Source organism: Zeugodacus cucurbitae, chromosome 5 (assembly GCF_028554725.1).
Source record: "Zeugodacus cucurbitae isolate PBARC_wt_2022May chromosome 5, idZeuCucr1.2, whole genome shotgun sequence".
NCBI lineage: Eukaryota > Metazoa > Arthropoda > Insecta > Diptera > Tephritidae > Zeugodacus > Zeugodacus cucurbitae.
Genome location: NC_071670.1, coordinates 48340700 through 48362817, shown reverse-complemented (window position 1 = coordinate 48362817; position 22118 = coordinate 48340700).

Here is a 22118-nt window from a genome sequence, read left to right as displayed (position 1 = left end):
TAAAGCTATATAAACCAAACTTTCTGCAGTCGTTTTCCTTATACAGTCCAAAAATTAAAGAAACCACGCCCACCTCCCATACAAAGGTTAAGTTGAAAATTACTAAAAGTGCGTTAACTCACTAACGAAAAACGTCACAAACACCAAATTTTACATAAGAAATAGCAGAAGGAAGCTGCACTGAGATTTTTTTTACAAAATGGAAAATGGGCGTGGCGTCGCCCACTTATGGGTCAAAAACCATATCTCAAGAACTTTTCGAGCGATTTCAATGAAATTCGGTATATAACACTTTCTTGACACTCTGATGACACGGGTGGAATATGGGCGAAATCGGTTCACAACTACGGGAAGTAGATTCCCATATAACTCAATTTTGAATTCTTTTGATTCGTTCACTTTATAATACATATATACATTAGGAACAAATGAAGATAGCGGAATTAAACTTTACACAAATACTGTATTTGAGCCGTGGCATCACTTGATATCGAACTTGAAGATCTCAGTGCCTAAGGGTAATTTTTCACCGAAAATATAGGTAAATCCCTGAGATATTTTTATGAAATTCATTCCCTTTGAATTTTTTTCTTATAACAGTTTCTCTCTGTACCTGAAATGGTAAAAATCGGGTCATAACTTCCCCCAGATCCCATATACCTAATTATAAGTAATATTAAATTAAGTGAGTGTATAGTCTTCGATACATTGTATCTTGGTGGTGGAAACGAGTGAAATCGGTTTAGGAATTACCTCATCCCCATATACTATTTATGATGATGATGATGATATATGGGTCGAATTGCGTTATCTTTATAAAATTAAATGAATAAATTGCGAGAGTATAAAATGTTCGGTTACACCCGAACTTAGCCCTTCCTTACTTGTTTCCATTTCTCTTTTTTGGAGCTTTGAAAGTTTGTAACTCCTAAGACTTAATAAGTTAGCTTTGTCTGGTAGGCCAAAAAGCCAAACATAGAGCAGTTTTGATCCTTTGCGATACCAGATGGAGTACCGTCACGTTGTCAATGAGGTGTATTCATCCCTTTGGATGCCTGCGCTTGATGTGAATTTCAAAAGGTTATATGGTCCTACTAACGCTACCTCTTCCAGATTATCGTACTGTGAAGCCCCAAAATGCTGAAGCCGTTGCCTTGACAATGCAGAACACACTTACAAGAGATGTTCCATTTCTTCTCTGGTATCTTATTCTTAACATTTCCTGAAGTTTTCGCAATCTGTCAGCCCCATCTTGTAGACGGGCGTCGCCCCCAAACTTTGACCAGTGAGTATGCAAACCATGTTCCTACATTTCCTTCTATCGAGCGTTAGTGGGAATTTAGTGTACCTCTGATCTACCGCTTTCCACATAACTTTTGCGGTTTTGTATCCCGGTAGATCCTTCCAGCGGGATTTAAATTTCCTTACCAAGTTCTTTTCTAGATCATCATATAGGCAGTGCATGGAGCCAATCATGAGAGCCTACAAAAGAAAAATAAATTTTTTATTTCTCAATATAGTATCTTTCTAACTCGATAGTCCTGTTTTTTTCCATACCTATACCGACTTATGACATACTATAACACGTCTGAAGAAAACTCTCACGGTGCCAAATCTGAAGAATACGATGGATGTGAGGCAACAGCTTTTGGTCTAAATCTATCAGTACACTGCTATGGTAAAAAATATTTTTTTTACCAAATTGGGATTTCATAACATGGCAACAACTATGTTAAACAACGATGAATAAACTCTTTCTGTAGGCGTTTAAGTAGCGTCAAATGTCGTTGTCGGGAGTGAGCAAAGGCGTCGCAGCTTTGTTATGGCTAATATTCCATGTAGTCTATGAGACAAACGGTCTTTTGAGATGCCTACTTAAACAGCTATCTCGCCCACCTTAAATCGGTGGTCTGGTAATACGTATTCGTGGACTTTTATTATGTTCATCGGCTTCGTATCCGTTTTATGGGCACTTGGACGTGGCTTATCAAAAATTTCACTTTTTTTAAGGTCGCCAACGAAGGAGAAAATCGTTATTCGCGAGCCTATTATATTCACTGCGGGACGGCACCTGCCGTTTCATTCTTATTACCTTCAAAAGACTATATTTTTTTTATATGAGATCCAGGTTTTTAGTATATTCTGCTTCTTCCTTAAAGGAATTTACTACTACTGACGTTTTGGATATCTAGTTTTTCGAATTCGTTCGAAAATTATGCGAAGAAGCTTAAACCATATTTTCCTACATTCGTCTTTCTTCTTAGTATATTAGTGGCTTTAGTAAAAAAATTCCACGACTCTTTAAAATAATTATCCCAATTTTTTTCTTTATTCATGGGCTCATTTGTTATTTTCGGTTAAGATTTATGACTTAAGAAAAACTAATATTTTCCAGACATACATACATATGTACAAACATTGCATGTATGCATATTTTTGGCATCAAAAAAACCATACATTCCTACGTATAAACAAAAAATTTTCGCAAACAAATTGGCATCCAATGACAGGCAACTGCACAGCGCCGCGAACAACAGGGCGTATACGTAATATTTCTAACGACCACAAAAAGTGTAAATTTTCGCGGCAAACACCGCAAAGCCAGAGAAGACAACCGATCGTAAAGTAAAGTAAAGTATGCCTGTGCATGTGTGTATGTGTCTTCGACCGCGAGTGTGTGCATCTTCGTACTTTGTGGCGCAATGTTCGCGCCATTGTCGGGAAGTTTTTAGTATATAAGATTGCACCGTAAATTGCGTTAAATTAATTTTCGAAAATAACTCGCAGTGCTCGTGTGAATAAATTCGCGCACATGAGTGTGTGTGTGTGTGTGACAGCAAGGCGTATGCCATTATCACACTTTATGTTTGTACATATGTATGGCCGTTAAGTGGAGTACCATGGCAGCGCGGCTTGCTTGCGCGTGGCATGCCACAAAGTAGTGCAGTGCCTGTGGTGAGTGTGGCGGTTGCGTAAAACTCCAAATATAAATGGCACGCTGTCGTCAATTAATCAGTTCACTGGTTGAATGAGTTTCGCTAAATTGTACTTTTATGACTTTGTGCTGGGCGCACACATGCACACAATCCCTTAACGCATAAAACACGGTGTGGACATTAAAAGCGCGATGAGTTGGTGTTGCAGTAAAGAATTGTAATACTTCGTTGCAGCATTTTTTAAGGTTAAACTTCAGTTATATATTTTGGTTTGATGTTGGGCATCTAGAATTTTATGTCTGCAAATCCATTAGTTGGACAAAATCTTTTTACATGACTTTTGAGTCGACATAGCTCAGAATTTAGTAAAATCACTGAAATTTTTGTAATGAAATCTAATAATCGATATTCACTCATTTACAGATATAATGAAGTTTCTTGCTTTCACTTTTTGTTTATTCTCGACATGGAAATTTTGGACTCAATATTCTTCTTCTTCTTGACTGGCGTAGACACCGCTTACGCGGTTATAGCCGAGTCCAAAACAGCGCGCCACGCTCAATATAGTCTAGCTAAATATTTGAAGTGTCTAAAATTCAACCAAAATATCTAGAAGTAGTCCATTTAAATATGGGCTAGAATAAACTGGTCTGGATTTAGTAATATTATCAGCTTCAAAGCTTAATTTACTTATTGCTTCCTTGGCAAGTAGGTTTTTTTAATGCCCTCAATGCCTTCAACCAATAGAACCTATCTTATTCTGACTTTGTCGAACCTAAATTTTTACCTCGATCTGGGGTTTGTCTAAAAGAAATGTTCAGATATGATGATGCTTCCCAACACACTAACAAAACTTTCGTAATTATTACGTATCAATAATTCGTTTGGAAACAAAATGTCTGTCAAAAATATGGGCCGATATATGATAAAGTTTACCTTACTGTAAAAAATCTACTTATTGTTTTATCTTGCCCAACCTGATGAAAAGGTAAAAATAAAAACCGGAAAAAATAAAAATTTCCGTACACGTGCATTGTTTTAAGTAAGTCCCTTCGAACATCCATCCATTTCCACGACAGTCGGGCTTTTGAAATCGGAACGGACTCGGTTTTATATCTATCCAAAGACTGTCAACTCGGTAACATTTCTTTCAATTATTTGATGTATTTTTTTCTTTTGTTACAACAACAATAACTAGTTTGAATATCAAGTATACTCAATTTTAGCATCGTGTTGGTTTTGATTTCAAGAGAAAAGATACTCCAGTGCATAAACATTAAAATATGATATTTGGTTTTATTAAGCTGATTCCGAAACTGATTGTACATAAGCGTAACCCCAGAAAACCAATACAGCGGACAGAGTTTTAAAAACTTCATCGCAATCGCTTGAAACTTCTTACTAGGGGCATTTCGGTTTCGCTGATTACGAATCCGATATCGGTTTTTTAAATTCAAAATGGCGGATCCAATATGGCGGACGCTAGTTTGAAAAATTCATCGGTATCGCTCGAAACTCGTTACTCGGGGGTCCTCGGGGTTGCTGATTACGAATTTGACGTTTCTTTTCAAAAATTCAACATGGCGAACCAATATGGTGGACACATTTTAAAAATTCGCCATACTTCATCCGCCATTTTGAATTTTTAAAAACCGAAATCGGATTCGTAATCAGCGAAACCGAAACCATTTTTTTTTATCCACTCATCTATATTTATATGTCGAATATTTGATTTAAATTCAGAATTATTATATCTCGCCTTCTATTTGCCAATTCACGTGAAAGTAACAACAAAGATGCGAGTTGAATTCGATACAAGAACAATTCATTACTACAATACTCCCAAGTCTTGTTTTACAGTTTTTCGACCAGTTTTACAAAGATATTTTCTTATTGCTTTTAAAAACTAAAGTCATGAAGCCAAATATATTGTTTATAGAAGACATGAATGCTACTCCATTTTAGGAGCCAATTAAAAATAATTTATCCATCTATTGAATTAGTACAATATGCACAAATACACTTACAGGTGCTGTCCGGTATAATTTCTTCGATTCGCTGCTCTCTAACGCTTTCCAAATCGTAGAGAGCTATTGATTAATCAAAATTTAAATCTATGTTTGATGAAAAAGTACTGATTTAAAATATTAGCTAAATGTAAGATTTCAGGGCTGACATTGTTTCCTCAAAAGTTCAAAGCAAACAGAATTTAATTTCGACAAGTTTCGACCAGCACCCAACAAATAGACATTTTTTATTTTATTTTAAACTCTACAGGAATAAAAGCGGCAAATCGAAAACAACGGGAATTAGCTAAATATTGGTACATTTACTTGTTAAAGAAAAAGTATTTTAAGTACCTTTATTTCACAGGTATTAATTGCTAATCTAAAAACTAAGTATTTTAAAAGACTACTTCATGCTTCAAAATGCATACAAAGTACCAAAAGTTAATGGTTAAAATTTAAAAAATGTTGAAAATTCGCTTAACATTTATTTGTTGCTACCATTTGCCAGCACATTGACGAGCGACGTGCATATCCTTCGCCTTCGCTCTGTTCTACAATGCCGGCAATTAGTTTGAGAACCCTTCTACTCAATGGCCATTCAATTAAATGTTGCAATTGATACAAGAGGCCCAATAGCACCGTCAATAGCTAAACACTAAATGGGAATCAATTTGTAAGCACCACTACACTTGAAACACCAAGTACACCCCTATTATATGTAGATGGGTAGTGGCGCGTGGGGGAAATGGTAACTGTGTGTCTGCTAAAGCATATATTGAGCGGGTGTGAACGGCCCTTTTGAAATTTTCGTAATTAACCTAATGAATGCGAAACATTTCATTAAGTGCTACTCATTCAAATAAAATTGAAAGCTGTAGCCGAAGCCGGAGCTGATGCTGATGCTGAAACTGAAGCTGCAATGGCAACGGCAATGGCACCAGTTAGTCGTATTTTAATACATACCATGCAAAGCTTTAAAATTGTGGCATGCAAGTGTTGTAGTTAAGAGCTGGAGACACTTAAGGGTTGCCACGTACTCGTAACTGTGCTTAAGAGTTCTTTTATGCGCTTCAAATCTTATTTCTGCTCTGTTAATAAGAATAACTTTAATTATTCTTAACTACAGGATAATATTTTGAAGTAAAAAAATATTGGAAAACCTTTTTCTATATTTTATACAAAAAAACTTCATTTGGCAACCCTGAACAATGCTTGCCAATGTGCCATTCACATCTGCTGCAAATGCTGCTGCTGCAGGCATTCAACCGTTGTTGGCACTTCGTTGGCTGTGTCCTGCGCCCAACACCGCCAACATCATTGAATATTCAACATTGAATTTTCTATTCAATTCAATTCAAAGTTCAAAGGTCGAACGCCTATGACCGTATGCTTATTTACATTTACGCGTATATTCACACACGCATACTCAGGGCTGCAGCTGCCGATTTAATACGGCACAAATGAATTAAAATCGCAATAATTCAAATGAAAGGCACACAAAAGAGAAGTCTGTGGATACATATAACCGTAAATGTGTGCAAACAGAAACAGTGAGAAATGCCAGTCAGTAATTTTGGTGGCCAAGTTTTATGTATTATCATTAAAGCATAATCGTATTTGGGGAGTTAGTTAATATTAAATGGATTGAGTGCGGAGGGGGAGAGTTCGAGAATTGGTTTTTCTGTAATTTTAAATCTCCCAAATGTTTGGAGTATTTACGAACGATATATCCAACTCGTTCGTTTGATATCTTTCGAATGTCGACTATACTGATCAACATTATTTTCTGATAATCCGAATTCATGTTAAAATTCAAATCATTTTCCATATATTTCATTAACTCACTGAATTTCTTCTTATCCATTTCTTTGCGTAACTTTAATACCATGTTCCGTCCAACACTTAATAGCGAGATTTAGTCTGTTGAGCAGATTATCTTACTAATCTACTGTATTTAGTAAGATTTCGCCATACAAAAATGACACTTGTTAATCTCGTCACCGAGGAGATTTGAAGCTAATCTCGACTCTGACAAACCATTTTCCTATAAATGTGTAATGTATATATTTGTCTTTTGAATAGAATAAAATATTTATATTTTTTGGTGGGAAGCTTTTGATACTTTAGAAAGTTCTATGCAATTTTACCTACTCGAATTTCCTTTTTGCGGATAAATGTATCTTTTGATGAACTGTTGCAATTCACAATATTTTGTATTCATTTTGAGTTCTTGTAGCTGCAGAAATTTCCAAATTATTTTGAGAAGTCCTGCTGAGTTGACAATCCTCTGCCCCATAAAAACCCTGCGGTTACATATAAGTGACTGTCATGGGAACGTGAGAAGAGACCTCTTAATGTCAGTTTGGGTAAAATCAGATTTTTTTATATAACACAGCAATTTTTTGTCATGGCCTGGGGCTCTTTCCATGTGTACAATATGTTTTTGGGGTCGCTGAATCCGCGATCCATTTAACACTATCAGAACAGGGCTTGAAACTCGATATTCGGGGGTTTTCGGGGTCGCTGATTACGAATCCTGTGTTAGTTTTTTCAAAATTCAAAATGGCGGATCCAATATGACGGATGCTATTTTGAACAAGTAAGGAAGGGCTAAGTTCGGGTGTAACCGAACATTTTATACTCTCGCAATTTATTTATTTGACTTTATTTATATTATGTAACACACAATTTGACCCACATATTCGTCATATATATTGTATAAAGTCCATTGAAAGTTGGAAACCATAATATTAGGTTAGAAGCACCGAGGTCCTCATGTTCGATATATGGGGCCTTGAAAACCTATGGTCCGATTTTGGCGATTTTTAGAAATGGGCTGCCACACTATTAACATAGTATTTGTGCAAAGTTCTGCATCGATATCTTCACCAGTGCTTACTTTATATATTGTAAAGTAAACGATTCAGATCGTCTTCAAAGTTCTGGTATATAGAAAGTAGGCGTGGTTGTAAAGCGATTTGGCCTATTTTCACAACATATCATTGGGATGTAATGAAACTATTACAAACCAAGTTTTATTGAAATCGGTCGAGTAGTTCCTGAGATATGGGTTTTGACCCATAAGTAGGCGACGCCACGCCCATTTTCCATTTTGTAAAAAAATCTGAGTGCAGCTTCCATTTGCCATTTCTTATGTGAAATTTAGTGTTTCTGAGGATTTTCGTTAGTGAGTTAACCCACTTTTAGTGAATTTCAACCTAACTTTTGTATGGGAGGTGGGCGTGGTTATAATCCGATTTATTTCATTTTTGGACTGTCTTAGGAGGTGTCTAAAAAACACGACTGCAGAAAGTTTGATTTATATAGCTCTTTTGGTTTGCGAGATATGTACAAAAAACTTATTGGGGGCGGGGCCACGCCCACTTCCCCAAAAAAATTACATCCACATATGCCCCTTCATAGTGCGATCCTTCATACCAAATTTTATTTCCATAGCTTTATTTATGGCTTAGTTATGGCACTTTATGTGTTTTCGGTTTTCGCTATTTTGCGGGCGTGGCAGTGGTCCGATTTTGCTTATTTTCGAACCTTCCTATGGTGCCAAGAAATAAGTGTGCCAAGTTTCATCAAGATATCTTAATTTTTACTCAAGTTACAACTTGCACAGACGGACGGACGGACGGACGGACGGACAGACGGACAGACAGACATTCGGATTTGAATTCCACTCTTCACCCTGATCACTTTGGTATATATAACCCTATATCTAACTCGTTTAGTTTTGGGTGTTACAAACAACCGTTAGGTGAACAAAACTATAATACTCTCTACCAACTTTGTTGCGAGAGTATAAAAATTCATCGGAATCGTTTGAAACTCGTTACTAAGAGGTTTTCGGGGTCGCTGACTACGATGAGACACATAGAACCCCCAATTTTTTTATTGTGGCTGTGTTATTTATATAGAGATAGAACTAAATGCGTAACCAGCGAGCTGTGAGAAGTTGATTAAGTGTATTCTATCGAATATATTAGATGGCGTATCCGACAATATTGATGAGTTTTTTGAATAGTTTTGTTTAATATACCCCAAAAATAATTATAAATCCTGTGATACATATAATCTGGGTGCTTTAAAGACAAGTTCTATCTGACGAAAAACTAATCTAATCTAATCTAATTGGCTCTTCATTGTAATTTATTTTAAAACCGTTAAAAAACATTTAACAATCTTTGTAAATTTTCTAAAATACATTGTATATCAGATATCAATAAGACTTTCTCCAAGTCTAAAATTTTCGTTTGGAGGTTAGGGTAGGTTAGGTTAAGGGGTAGATCTCCGCACACGTAGAAAATCTCACTGAGACAGATTCGACTGTACATTGTGACACCCTGGATCACTAAGACCATTATGTTGCCACGAAGCGTTTGGACTCAATAATAAAGTTCTTAAGTCGGCTAAAGTCCTTTACAGTCACTTCGCTGGGTCCGCCGAAGGTGTGTCTACCGAGGGGCTTTAACCTAAGTCTGACGCATGCTGGACATTGAAGGAGGAAGTGCTTGGATGAATCCCCTTCGCCTTCCTCCAAACAGCTTTGGCAACTAGCGTCTGACATGATCCCTAGCCTCGCCGCATGTGTGCCTATTGAGTAATGACCAAAGACAAGCTGATTCGGTGATAATAGTAAAAGAACAAATGGATCAGCTGTAATTCATTTGGAAGATATCGGAAAGTCTTAAGAGAATCAAAAATGTCTTCAAGACATTCGTCCTTATCGTTGACGGTGTTTTGTTTCGCAATAAAATCTATCACACCTTGATGGCATATCATAACAATTATATTGAAAAAAAAAAATTAGTTTTTAACATCAAAAGCTAAGCTGCTTCATACTTACATATTTATTTCAAATAAAATCCTACTTCACTTTATAACACTCGAAGGACTCATTGTGTGAATTACAAATAACTGGTAATATAGCACACCGACTATAAATCATCGCACTAAAAAGGGAATCAGTGCATCATGCGGAGTGGAAATATAATATTTCCCCAGTTGGACATTAGCAGCATTTCCACCGAATTTTATTGTCCTGTTGTCATGTGCGGCGAATTCTTAAAAAATCATAAAATGAAATTTATTTTGTGCTCAGTTAAAATTATCAATCATGCGCGAAATATTTATACCCACAACCAAACAGTGGAGGTGGCAAGGGGGAACCTCAGCAGGGTTGAGTTAATCAAACAAATGGTTGCACTCACACCACTCAGTGATGCATAGCGGAGCATCAAAGGATATATGTATATACCGTTAGTTGAAGTTGGTTGTTGTTGTCGCTGTGTACGGTTTGTAATATTTTTTCCAAAATGTACCCTTGAGCAATGCAATAAATGGTGTTGGGAATTTTCTTAAGATTTTTCATTTCCTCTTCTATTTCTGGGCGAAAATATGTGCGCGTGCGTGTGTGTGTGCTTGAAAGCAACTGATGTGTATCAATGATGTGCACTTACACATACATACATACATATGCTTGCATTCCTGCGACATATTGTTTTCCTTAAAAAGGCGAAATGCGAAATAAAAAGAAAACCAAATAGAGACAAATATTTCAATAAAAATAGTCCACATCGAAGCAGCAACAGCATGCATAGAAAGCTATGAAAGGAAAATTAAAAAAAAAAAAGAAAATAAAAAAATAACAACAACAATAACATATCGTACTGTCAAACTGGGACGGATATTGAGTTGTGTTTGATGAGCTCATATCGCTCGCTTGCCATCGTAGCATATTTACTGTTACAAAAATATTTAGAGAAACTCACACACACACACCGCCACACATATTTCCTGAAATATGTTCACCCACATATGAGATACTCTTTTTTCACAAGAGTTTTTTTTCCCGCACCGCCAACGGCATGTCCATCATTTTACTTGCTTTGCTCTCTTTCTTTTTTACTGCACTGTATGGCAGCGAAAAAATCCTTAGAAAATGTTGATTGTCTTCGTTCAATAATAAATAATAAAATTTTTCATTTCCTTCAAAATGCGATTTTTGCGAAAAAATTACTTGTTAACGCTTTGGTATTTTTTTGTGTGTGTGGCCAGAAAAGGCAATAAAATTGTTTCCATCATCAAGCACTTATGAGCGCCAGGGGATGGCGCAAGGAAATGGCAGTGGTAGCCGAAAGAGAGTAATTTCGCTTAGTTGGTTTATTAAAAGTTATTGTGAAAATATCAAGTTGTCAGTGAAGTGATTGAAGGAAACAGCAAAAAAAAAAACCGAAATAAATATATAAGATTTTTATTAGTAGTTACTAAATAAATTATTGAGTGATAAGGGGAACTGCAGACGCGTTGTCGGCGAAAAGAATAAGTTTATGAAGTATTTGTCTCGCAGTTACGGTTAGTTGCTTTGGAGGGAGTTACAAGTATGAAAAGTGTGAAGGTCAATAGTTTACACCGTCGTTATTATTTAAGATTTCAAAATTATTTTTAAATGGTTAAGGTACAAGGTGAATCAAATGCAGTATTGATTTAAAGCAATCTCAATTTTTTTTTTAATTAATGTCATTTGATTATTCTTTGTTATTAAGGGTGATTCATTTCGAGGTGCACTACTTTTTTAAGAAAAACAGACAAAAAATTCAAATTTAATGATGCTTATAATCATTTTAAAGAACATTCTTTGGCATTTATTTTTTAAAGATTGTATCTTTCAAATATTGGCCGCGGCTACATCTCAGATGGTTCATCCGTTGAGTCCAATTTTCGATGACTCGTTTAAGCATTTTGACTAGTAACTGGCGAATGACACCCGTAACGTTTTGCTCCAAGGCCATCATCGAAACGATATTGTCCGCATGAGAGAACTGCAATTATTCCCTTTTTTGAGTCATTGGTTGAGTAACACAAAAAATAGTATTAGTGCATATAAGTCAAAAATCATCAAACACAAAGATCCAATAAAACACATTTACGCACAGCACACAAAGCGAGAGCATGAAAAATGAGTAAGTTTCTCTTCATACGTATCGTTGAAGTGCTCAATTGTCTCATGAGCCAATAATTCAGTCAAGTTAAACAAAAATGAGCCATACCACCAAAATAACACCAATAGTATAGCTAAATAAATAAAGTGATACGAATAGGATCAAAGTAAAACTGACGAAGGATGTGCCGCCGCTAGGCAAAGGTGCCCTGCGGGAAATGACTAACGATGTGCTTTGTTCTTTGATGTCGTGAATTACATTTAATGTTTTAAGTTAATTAATGACAGTAAGGTTAATACTTTTAGGTTCTAATATATTTCTTTTAATAGTAATGTATTGAAAATAAATAAAGACGCACGAAAATGCATGTTCAATGAAATAATGAAAAATGTAATGTGACAAAGTTCCTACTGGGTATCTTTACTTTCGTGCTCAGCTACGAAGTCACAATTCCACTCATGCCGATCAGTGTAGCGAGCTCATTCAAGTTTATTTTCATCGTGACCAATGAACAAGTGAGTAAAATGAAATTTTTAATATACGCTCGTTTGAGTCATAAATTGACGGCACATATAAGTGTAGAAATACTATGAGTTTTTTTGGTTTGGTGGAAATGAGTCTTTGTCATTTTTGATATTTGTATTAGTACTCATTTACACCAATTTGTTTGGCTCATGAGTTTGTGCACTAATTTCATTATTACTCAATGCAGATCTCTGGTCCGCATATACTTTATACTTTACATATTTCCACAGGAAAAAGTCTAACGGCGTGATATCACACGATCTTGGTGACCAATCGACTGGTCCAAAACGTGAAATTATCTGTTCACCAAAGAAACACATTATTAACAGAACGTGAATTTTCGCAATTTGAACTATTTGTAATCGTTGTTCAAAAATAACATGACAGCTTGACACGACTCACACCTGATCTGTCAAAACAGGCTATTGAAAAAAGCACATCTACTTGGATCACCATATACGATCCATTACTTCCACAAGGGACACTGGGTGGTTGCTGAATGCTTTACTTTTAAAGAACTTTCAAAAAATGTCTTGGTCGGTGGATTTTTATTACTCAGCCTGAATACTCAAACATATAGATCCATTTTTAATTATTTGCATAATTGTAAGATGTCCTGAACTCGAAATTGTCATTAAGAAATTGATTTCTCATTTCAAAAAAATACTGTCATATGATATTATAATATCAATTGGCTCAACCAACTAGTCCAAAAACGTCTTTGACTAATAAGACAAAAAAATGTATTTTGCTCTAGCCCTAATCAAGCGAGCATGCGATTTTGTCCGGTTGTCACTAACTCGGTGTGAGTTGAGCCTATGTTATTATAGTGAGATAAAACCTTCAACAAATGATTTTGAAAAAAAAAAAAAACAATTGAAACAGAGCGTCCATTCAGACCCGTCCCAATTATGTACCGTAGCTGATCGTATTTTCCGCTATCTTCTTTTTAATATCATCGATGTACTTGATACCTTACTTTATTTTTGACTCAACCCGAAAAAGTATCTGGATTATCTATACAAAAATTAATCAATTGGTTGAACGCAGGGATAATGCTTCTTCGTACTTATCATATTATTTGTATTTTGCCGACTTACTTAGTTTTGTCTTGCTTAATGTTTTCTTCTTCGAAGGAAAATATTCAGTTTAACCCTTTTAACTATGTTGAGTATAATTCCGAATTGATAGGGACTAGAGTTTGGACTGCACAGTATTTCAAGAGTTCATGTAAGGTTTAAGTTTATTTAGAGGGCCCAATGTTTCAATATAAGGTGATATGTTTTCAAGATCGATGTTAAAGCGTTCGTTTAACTTACTGCTATCGCAAAACCTCCACCCACTTTAGTAAATCAATAAAAAAGTATAAAAACTAGCCATAACGTCACTACCTCCTAAGTGACAAATAAAAACTAATAACAGTGTCACTCATTCAGCACATTTCAATATTCCCTAAGAGGAATTTTAATTGAAAATAAACAGAAAGTAAACGAACACTTTTATACTGCAATTAAAGTAACTTCCGTAAAGTAAACACAAAGCCGATTGCCGATTATGGATAGACAAATATTTACCACTCTTTAGCAAAACACAAACGCTTCACTTCAATTACCGTAGCTCATCCGTCATCGTTCAACACGAAATATGCCGCTTACCACTTTACTTACTCCTCTATCAATTAGCCGAAGCGATATCATCTTCGATTGTGCCAACCCCTGTCTTTCTACGCACTTTCACCACTTCCGCTTCGACGTACATAGTTCAAAAGCAATATCACTTTCAGAGCACCACAAACAGAGTTAAGTGGCTGTAACTAGTCGGCTTCCCCTTTCACAACACCTTTGGTTACACAAAAAAAACTTTTTTTACTATGTATAACTGTTTGGCTATACTTTCTACTCACCTTGAGCTTGTTAAACAACTGCCAAAGGGCAAAATGCTTCGAGCTAAGAACATTTTTCATTTGCATTGTGTTCCTTTTGATATCCTTGTTTACACACTTTGACCTGAGAAAACAAAAAGGCGCTTGTGGCAGCTTTGGTCATTGGCTGCTACAGCGCTAGAGGCTTGTTGCTTGTGCGTGGGTGTTTGTATGTGGATGGAAGGGGCGGCAAAGTGCTTGTGGCGAGTGTTTGCTTGTGAAATGTAAGTATTTGGTAAGTGATTAAAAGTGAAGCATTGTTCGGGTGGCTGCGGGGCAGAGCCTCGAGTGTTGACAAGAGTATTATGGGCAGTAGAGAGCAATATTAGAATATTACTTAACTGCGCATTACATTTTATAAATATTTAAAACGTTCAGAACACAATTGTCATTGTCTGCTGGGGGAAACTGATATTATGTGGTTTGAGATGTTAACCGGAGTAGGGTTCGAACCTTGGTTTTGATCAGAAAACAAGGTTCCCATATACATAAGTATGCCGATCTTGTACCTTCTTCAAGTGCTGCCTGCAGACTCGTTTGATCTATAAAAACAATCTGTGAGCTTATGAGGCTTATGACTGGTGTTTATTATACCAAAAGTCATTTAACTAACTTCTTCTTGATTGTTTAGTAAACCTCTTAAGTGGCTGAGGACTTGTTTAGAATCATTTTATTTTTATTTTTTCGAATAAAAGATGGCTACTTTCTTCTCTGTTACAATATACGGAACATTTCTTTCCAATACGCCAATAAGCACCTCATAGGGTGCCGTCAACACTTAAGTTCCTGCATCAAATATTAGTACGGGTAAAGCGCTGGACGCCCTGTCCTCGAGTGAGCTCACCAAACGCTAGAAAAAAATCAACACCTACGTAGTAACGAGGTCTTTCTGGCCCGCAGTTGATCGAAAATGTTCTTTACAGCTGCTGTCGTTTAGTAATGCGATCATTAGTGTGCTTTCTGGTCATTGCCCAATAGGCACACACGCGTTGAGGCTAGGGATCAAGTCAGATGCTAGTTGCCAAACTGTCTGGAAGAAGACGGAGAGGAATCATCCAAGCAATTCCCACTTCAATGTCCAACATTCGCCAGACGTTGATTAAAGCACCTCGGTAGGCATATATTCGGTGAACCCAGTGAAGTGATTAGAATCGACATTAGCCGACTTAAGAACTTTACCACAGAGTCCAAGCGCATTGTCATATCATAAGGATCTTAGTAATCCGTTAGGAGTTTTCCGGGTGTAACAATGGGCAGTCGCATCTGTCTAAGTCAGATTTTCTGCAGCTGTGGAGGTCTACCTCTTAACCTACCGTTCGTGTGAGAAAAAGGAGATACAAGAAGATAGACACAGAGAAAGCTGGAGATAGTGTTAGCTTTCTAAAAACAAGTAATCGAGTCATACCACTTTGAGCAGCTTTATGATCTAGTCGTAGTAGGATTAGAAAATTCTTTTTTAAATTACATTTGCTTGTCCTCCTAAGAGGGCCTTTTTTGTTACCTATCTGCCTTAAATTTCAAAATGTGGAAAACGAGTTGAAGACGGAGTTTGACGCTTCTCAAACTAAACTTATGTTTGGTCCTTTAATTTGTGTTGGTCAGCACTAGAATATAGAATATAGAATAGATATAACTTAGAAGACTAATCGTGAATTGACAACTTTAATACAGATGCCCCCTCCTACGCATACCATCCATTGATGGTTTGATGCCTGATGGATTCCAAGAGTCCTGTGTCGGAACTGCGATAGGGCTGGGCATTTACAGAGAAAGTGAAAGAAATATTGTTTCCTTCTTCCCTTCTAGTTCACGGCCACGGCAAACATTTTTGTAGGACATGTTCATTTTCATTGCATGTGCTCCAAACAGCCAATGCTCCGTTATAGTAGCTGTATTTCTGAAAATGCTTTTCCTGGGCCTTTTTAATAAGACCCGAGTTCTTGTCATACTTTGGCCATATCTGTTATTTTACATTTGAGCTCTCTTCTTATCGATTCTAGCGAGCATGGTATTAACACTGTTTCGGATTCGTCTAGAAAGGCTCCTGCCTTTGCCAACTCGTCTGCTTTTTCGTTACCAAAGATGTTCCTGTGGCCGGGAACCCAAACCAAGTCTAGTTGTATTTTGTCTTCTAGGGAGCTCATTGCAGTTATGGACTATGCTGGAGTTATGGACAAGGCTAAGAGCCTTGGGGAGAGGATGTATAAAATATGAGGGCATCATGTACCACAGACTTGAACAATAATAGTTAAAGTGAACTAACCACAATCTTAGAGCTTAATATTATAGCTTATTATATGCATTTGTATCTAAAAAATATAAATTTTTATAAATAATAATTTACTTGATTTTCGCATGCAATTTCCCGACCAATTCGTGGTTTATCTTTCCGCTGTTGAACAAACCCGCATTTTAGCGATAGCAAACAAGTTCCCCAACTAACCCCCTCCCGCAGCTGCCATTCACACATCGCTGGTGGTGTGTTTCAGCAGATTGCAGTTGCGTTTGCCACTTCCTTTACTCGATGAGTCAACACAATTTTTCCACCAACCGCTAAGTGTTTATCGGTTTTATGCAATGACAGCGGAGAGCGAAAATCATATTTCACGCGAATAACTTTGCCATTGGGAAGTATCAAATATTTACTTGCAATATTGCACGCTTTGTTGCAGCTTTTTAAATTGGCGTTAAGCTGCGCACGCATTGAGGATGTGAAAAATAGAGGCAAAAAAGTATGGACCAAAGAACATTGGATGTGACCAGTAGCAAGCAGGAAGCCTCAAATTACATGTGATAAATGCTAAAGTTCGTCGACGAAGAGCTGAACTTTTCGGCTCCGAAAATTCTTAATATAACTCAACAGAAATAATATTAACGCACTTCATAATCTTCTGCCTCCAATGCATGCTATTTTAATCTTTCAACACAAGAGACACATGCTCGTACGTCTAACGACACTGTAAAACGCCGAAAACGCAAAAGCCGAAAATTCGCCTCGAGAAACTAAGCCAAAATGACAGCTGGACAGTGTAACTTTCCGACATTGTAAGCCAAGCTAAGCCAAGCCAAACTGTCAGCGACAAGAAAGCAGAAATTGCGAGAATTAAAAGAATTAGTGGTGTACACTGCTGTCCTCGGCTAGAGTTGCATGCCACTGCGGCTGGCTAGCTGGGCTGACTGGCTTGCAGTGAGTGTCGTGCTTGCAGCAGTTTTGCCAACTTGTAAGCGAAAAAGTCAAATGCGTGTACTCATAATTTACAGCAAAGAATTATGAACTTGCCGGGAGGAGTTGCTAAAATGCTAAAATGCATGTTGACAGTTACAACTGCTCCAAAGTGATGTTGGTGGTGGTGATGGTCGTGGCGGCGCAAGCGGAAGCGTAACTTGAATGGCAAGGATAGCTTACAAATTGCTGCATAAAACTTTCAATTGCAGCCAGCAGTTGCGGAAGAGCTCATTGATAGTCGAGCAAACTAAATAAGCTTTAAGCGTTGTGCAAATGATATTTATCACGAAGATGTCAGGGATTAGTTTTGTGGCGTTTGCGCTGTTGTGCAGCGAAATTAGTGTTAGTCAGTTGGTTCGTAAACATTTTGAAAGTTAGCAAATTCCTCGTTATTAGTTCTTATACTACTAATACAGCGGATTTCCGATGGCTTTAATAATTTGGAAAATAGAAATGTAAGCATTTTCCATTAATAGTGATTACTAACATAATGTTCTGCAACAATATGTTCTTTAATCGTTCAATTCACATTGCTGGAACTATTATCTAAAAAAGAGGACTTTAGTACCGTCTAGTACATTCTCGTAGAGTGTTGTATTGGACTCGTAGTTTTGTTTTAAACGGGTGTGGGATTTTTCTCCTTCGATGGCGACCGTCAATACTGGTTTAAGAAGTTTCAATGTGCTCGCACATCGGTTTTTGATAAGCCATACATAGGTGTACCGACAAGGTCTGCAACTGTCTGTCAAAATTTCAAGATCTAGTACGCGAGATATATGATAAGGCAAGAATCTTAAAAGTCCACGGGGATCATATTCATCATGAAATATTTGCTATAAGAAGGAAATCGAAATTGTGAGCTACACTCGACGAATTCGCTCTGAAACTATAGTTCAACTAGCAAAGACCCACTTTCCCGCGATGTCAGACTCCGAGCGTGTTTAGTGCAAGTTCTCGATTGCTTTTTCCAAATATATTCTAGCTATTTCGGCTAACTTCTAAGCGAAATATAAGGTCTAGTGAAAGGAAATCAATTTCTTAATTAAATTGAAGGTTTTAATGGCATTGGCGGAATTATCCGATTTTCATCAGCAAAATCTTTTGTCATAGACAGAAACATATATCAATTACTTGGTGTGAGTTCCGAGACATTCCAACCAAGTTTCCGGAGCTCTGGAGTCTCTTTCGTTACATGTACATGGTTGTTGTTGTTTTAACGATTATCCAGCTCTGTGATCCAAACAGTGTAAATCCTCGAAATAACAACTCTAGACCGGATAAAATCCGGGTCAATTCTGTTAAGTTTAACCGACTGTTGTGGGAATTGGTCGCCAGTTTTGGCTCTGTGATTGCTTCTTTCAGGCGATCAGATTGTTGACATTAGTGGTCCGAATTAGCTGTTTGATGGTGGGAATAAAAGTTTATAGCAGATAATTCCCTGCTAATCACGCTAACTACATAACAAAACCTTCATGACCGTCAATTACAGCTTGACCACCGTTCAAGCCGGTTCACCGAAATTCGACCACGACATTTTCGTTTGACGTTGTTGTAAGTGACCCAGTAGCCATTCTCTTCGAAAATGGTTCGTTTCTGTTGCTATTCAGTAAGTAAGTGATCAATTTTTTTATAGTCAGTAGCAATCCTCTTCGGAAAGAGGAAGCAACTTCATGTTGCGATTCACGGATAGAAATCAGGTCATAATGACTTTTTTCTTTAACTGGTGTGGCAGCCATATATGAAGCTTCTTTTGATATCCAACGTGATTTAAAACGTACCAAACCGGTTTTTGTACAATGTTCTGCTCTCGGGCAATCGAAGCAGTATTTACATGACACTCGACGATTTCCATTATTTTATCGATATTTTCGACAATTGGATTTTCAGACTGTTGTCTTTGACATCAAAATTATCGGAACGGAATCGGCGATAGTTACAGTAAGAGGACAATTAGTACTATTCACATTTTCAGCCGTCATGGTTTACTTTTTGTCTTTTAACGCAAAAAACTTTAAAATTTGTCGCATTTTCTCTTTGCCATCTTTGACACCACCAATTTGACGTATACTGAAACAACTCCTATACAATACGAGATACAAATTACAAAGTCCTTATATGCATGTCTATATATACCCAGAAAAAAAGCTTTAACTGGACCTTCTTTTACAACTACGTCTTTGTCCTTGCAACATATGCTCAAGTTCTACAAAAGAGCACTGTAGTGTAAATTTATTTATTCTATTAAGAGGAAAACTTAAAAACTTCGTGCTCAGAATGGACTCGAGTATATTTAGTATTAATCAGTTTAAAATGGGTAGGCATGGGTGCACGAAAAGAAAACTACGAAACTTCCTCGCACTCGCATTTACATAGACAGTCTTTAGAGTCTTAACGGTAAATAGGCTTAAAACACTTTCAAGGGATTTCACTGGAAAGTGCTGCGTGGGCAAACTGGTAAATCGTTGAAATGCGCCATTCCACACAGCAACAACAACAGCAGTAGCCCCGGCGCATTAAAAACGTAAGATGCCCAATTCGACACTCAATTATTTATGCCAGACACGAAATTTAAACTTCAACAACATCGATACACGAAGGCAACGCCCACAACAACAATACCAACAACAACAACAGTGAACTGTAGGTAGAGCGATAAGCCTAATGGAAATACTGGCAGCGAAATGCGAAATGCTTTCACAAGAGATAACCTTTTCAAGCATAAAACTTTCAGTTGGGTCAGGGTGCTCCCGCTGCTGCTACTACTGATAGGTAATGCCGCAGTTGTTGCTGTAGTTGCTCTCGCTACACTGCAACTTCACTGGCTTCCTATAGACTGCTGTTGGCTGCTGCCGTTGCTGTAATGTTGCCACATTTTTAGTGATGATAGCACGTTTAGAAAATTTCCGGAATTGTTGCTGATAATCAAGCCAAGTAACTGTGCTGATAATACGCCGCGTAGATAGGCAAAATAGCCAATGGTCCAATGGTTGAAATATTGAAAGCATTTAGTTGCGTTTGTGCAAAATGTTCCGAATGTAGTTGCTGTTGTTACTGCCGCTGCCTGTTGGCAAATAATAAAGCAGTTATGTTAATGTTGTGTTGACAATGAAATTGAAAATTATTGCAAATTAAGTGCGTGCCAGGAAATGATGACAGATAAATAAGTTAGTTTAATGTTGTGAGTAAATGATGATGAAAGTGATAACAACAATTGCGCATAGTATTTATTCAAATATTATATGCATTTAAATATTAAACCACTTTTAAAAGCTTAATAGGTTTAAATTTTGGAAACAATTTAATGGCGCTCTTCTCTAATGGTCACTTGGTGGACTTGACTTGAAATCGTTACAAAAAAGTATTTTGATAAAATTCACGTTTGGTATTGCCTTGGTATAGTTGTCTTAGAGAACTTTACTTCCGTAATCGCTTAAATCCGATTGATCCGACGTTTCGATATCATTTTTGTAGTAATATTTGTCCTTTGCTTCAATCGTCCCGGCGTTTTCTTTTTACAGGATCATTCTATTAAGATCTGAGAATAGAAATTGTTCTTTGAGAGCTTAAGATGGGTTTCAGATGTTGAAAACAAAGGTAATTTTACAATTTGTTTTTAATATAGACAATAATATGTTGTAGAATTTAATAAGACAATATTTTTTTCAAATGTCGAAATTTTGAAACCCACTTAACCCCTTTAGGTTACAAACCTAACCTAGAGTTGGCTAGAAATGTGTATTAAGTGCGTGTGAAGCTCTGAACTCGGTCCACATGATATACCAGGGTGTTGAAATTCAATTTTGGTTTTGTCGAAGTTGTTGTAAAGGGTTTTTCTAAAAGTACGCTACAAAAGTAGACCGACAGGGACAGCAAACGACGCCATATTTTTTCCCACTCTTTTGACATTTCTCTCGGTAAGCTTTGTCATTTCATCACGTAAAGATATCCGATCCAACAACGAGTCGATATTACTACCGAAATTCGGGGTCAGTGGCCTCAACTTTAAAAGTGCTACGTCCAATTTATGGTCGTCATAATCATTCTGTCAGATCAACAATTGAGTGTATAGTGGAACAATTTTTATCCACAGACACAGTACACAATGTTCCCGTGAGACAAAGAAGAGGAAGACCCAAATCAGTCTCTCACACATCGTTCTCAAGCGAGGGTCATCTCTGTGACGTCGTTGAGGCGAATTTTTCGAAAAGATCGTGGGATATATCCTTGTATGTATGTATGTATGTGATTGGCGTTGCAACCGTTTAGCCAGTTATAGCCGAATCGACGATAGTGCGCCACTTCTCTCTCTCCTTCGCAGTTCGGCGCCAGTTGGAGATCTCAAGTGTAACCAGGTCGATCTCCACCTGGTCCCTCCAACGGATTGGAGGCCTTCCCCTTATCCTATATCCTTACAAGATCAAATTTACGCAAGAACTGAAGCCGCTTGATCACCAGAATCGTCGTATGTCTGTGAATTGTGCCGAGCAACAACTTGAAAATTATCCGGATTTTCATCGAAAAATCATTTTCAGCGATGAGGTTCATTTCTGG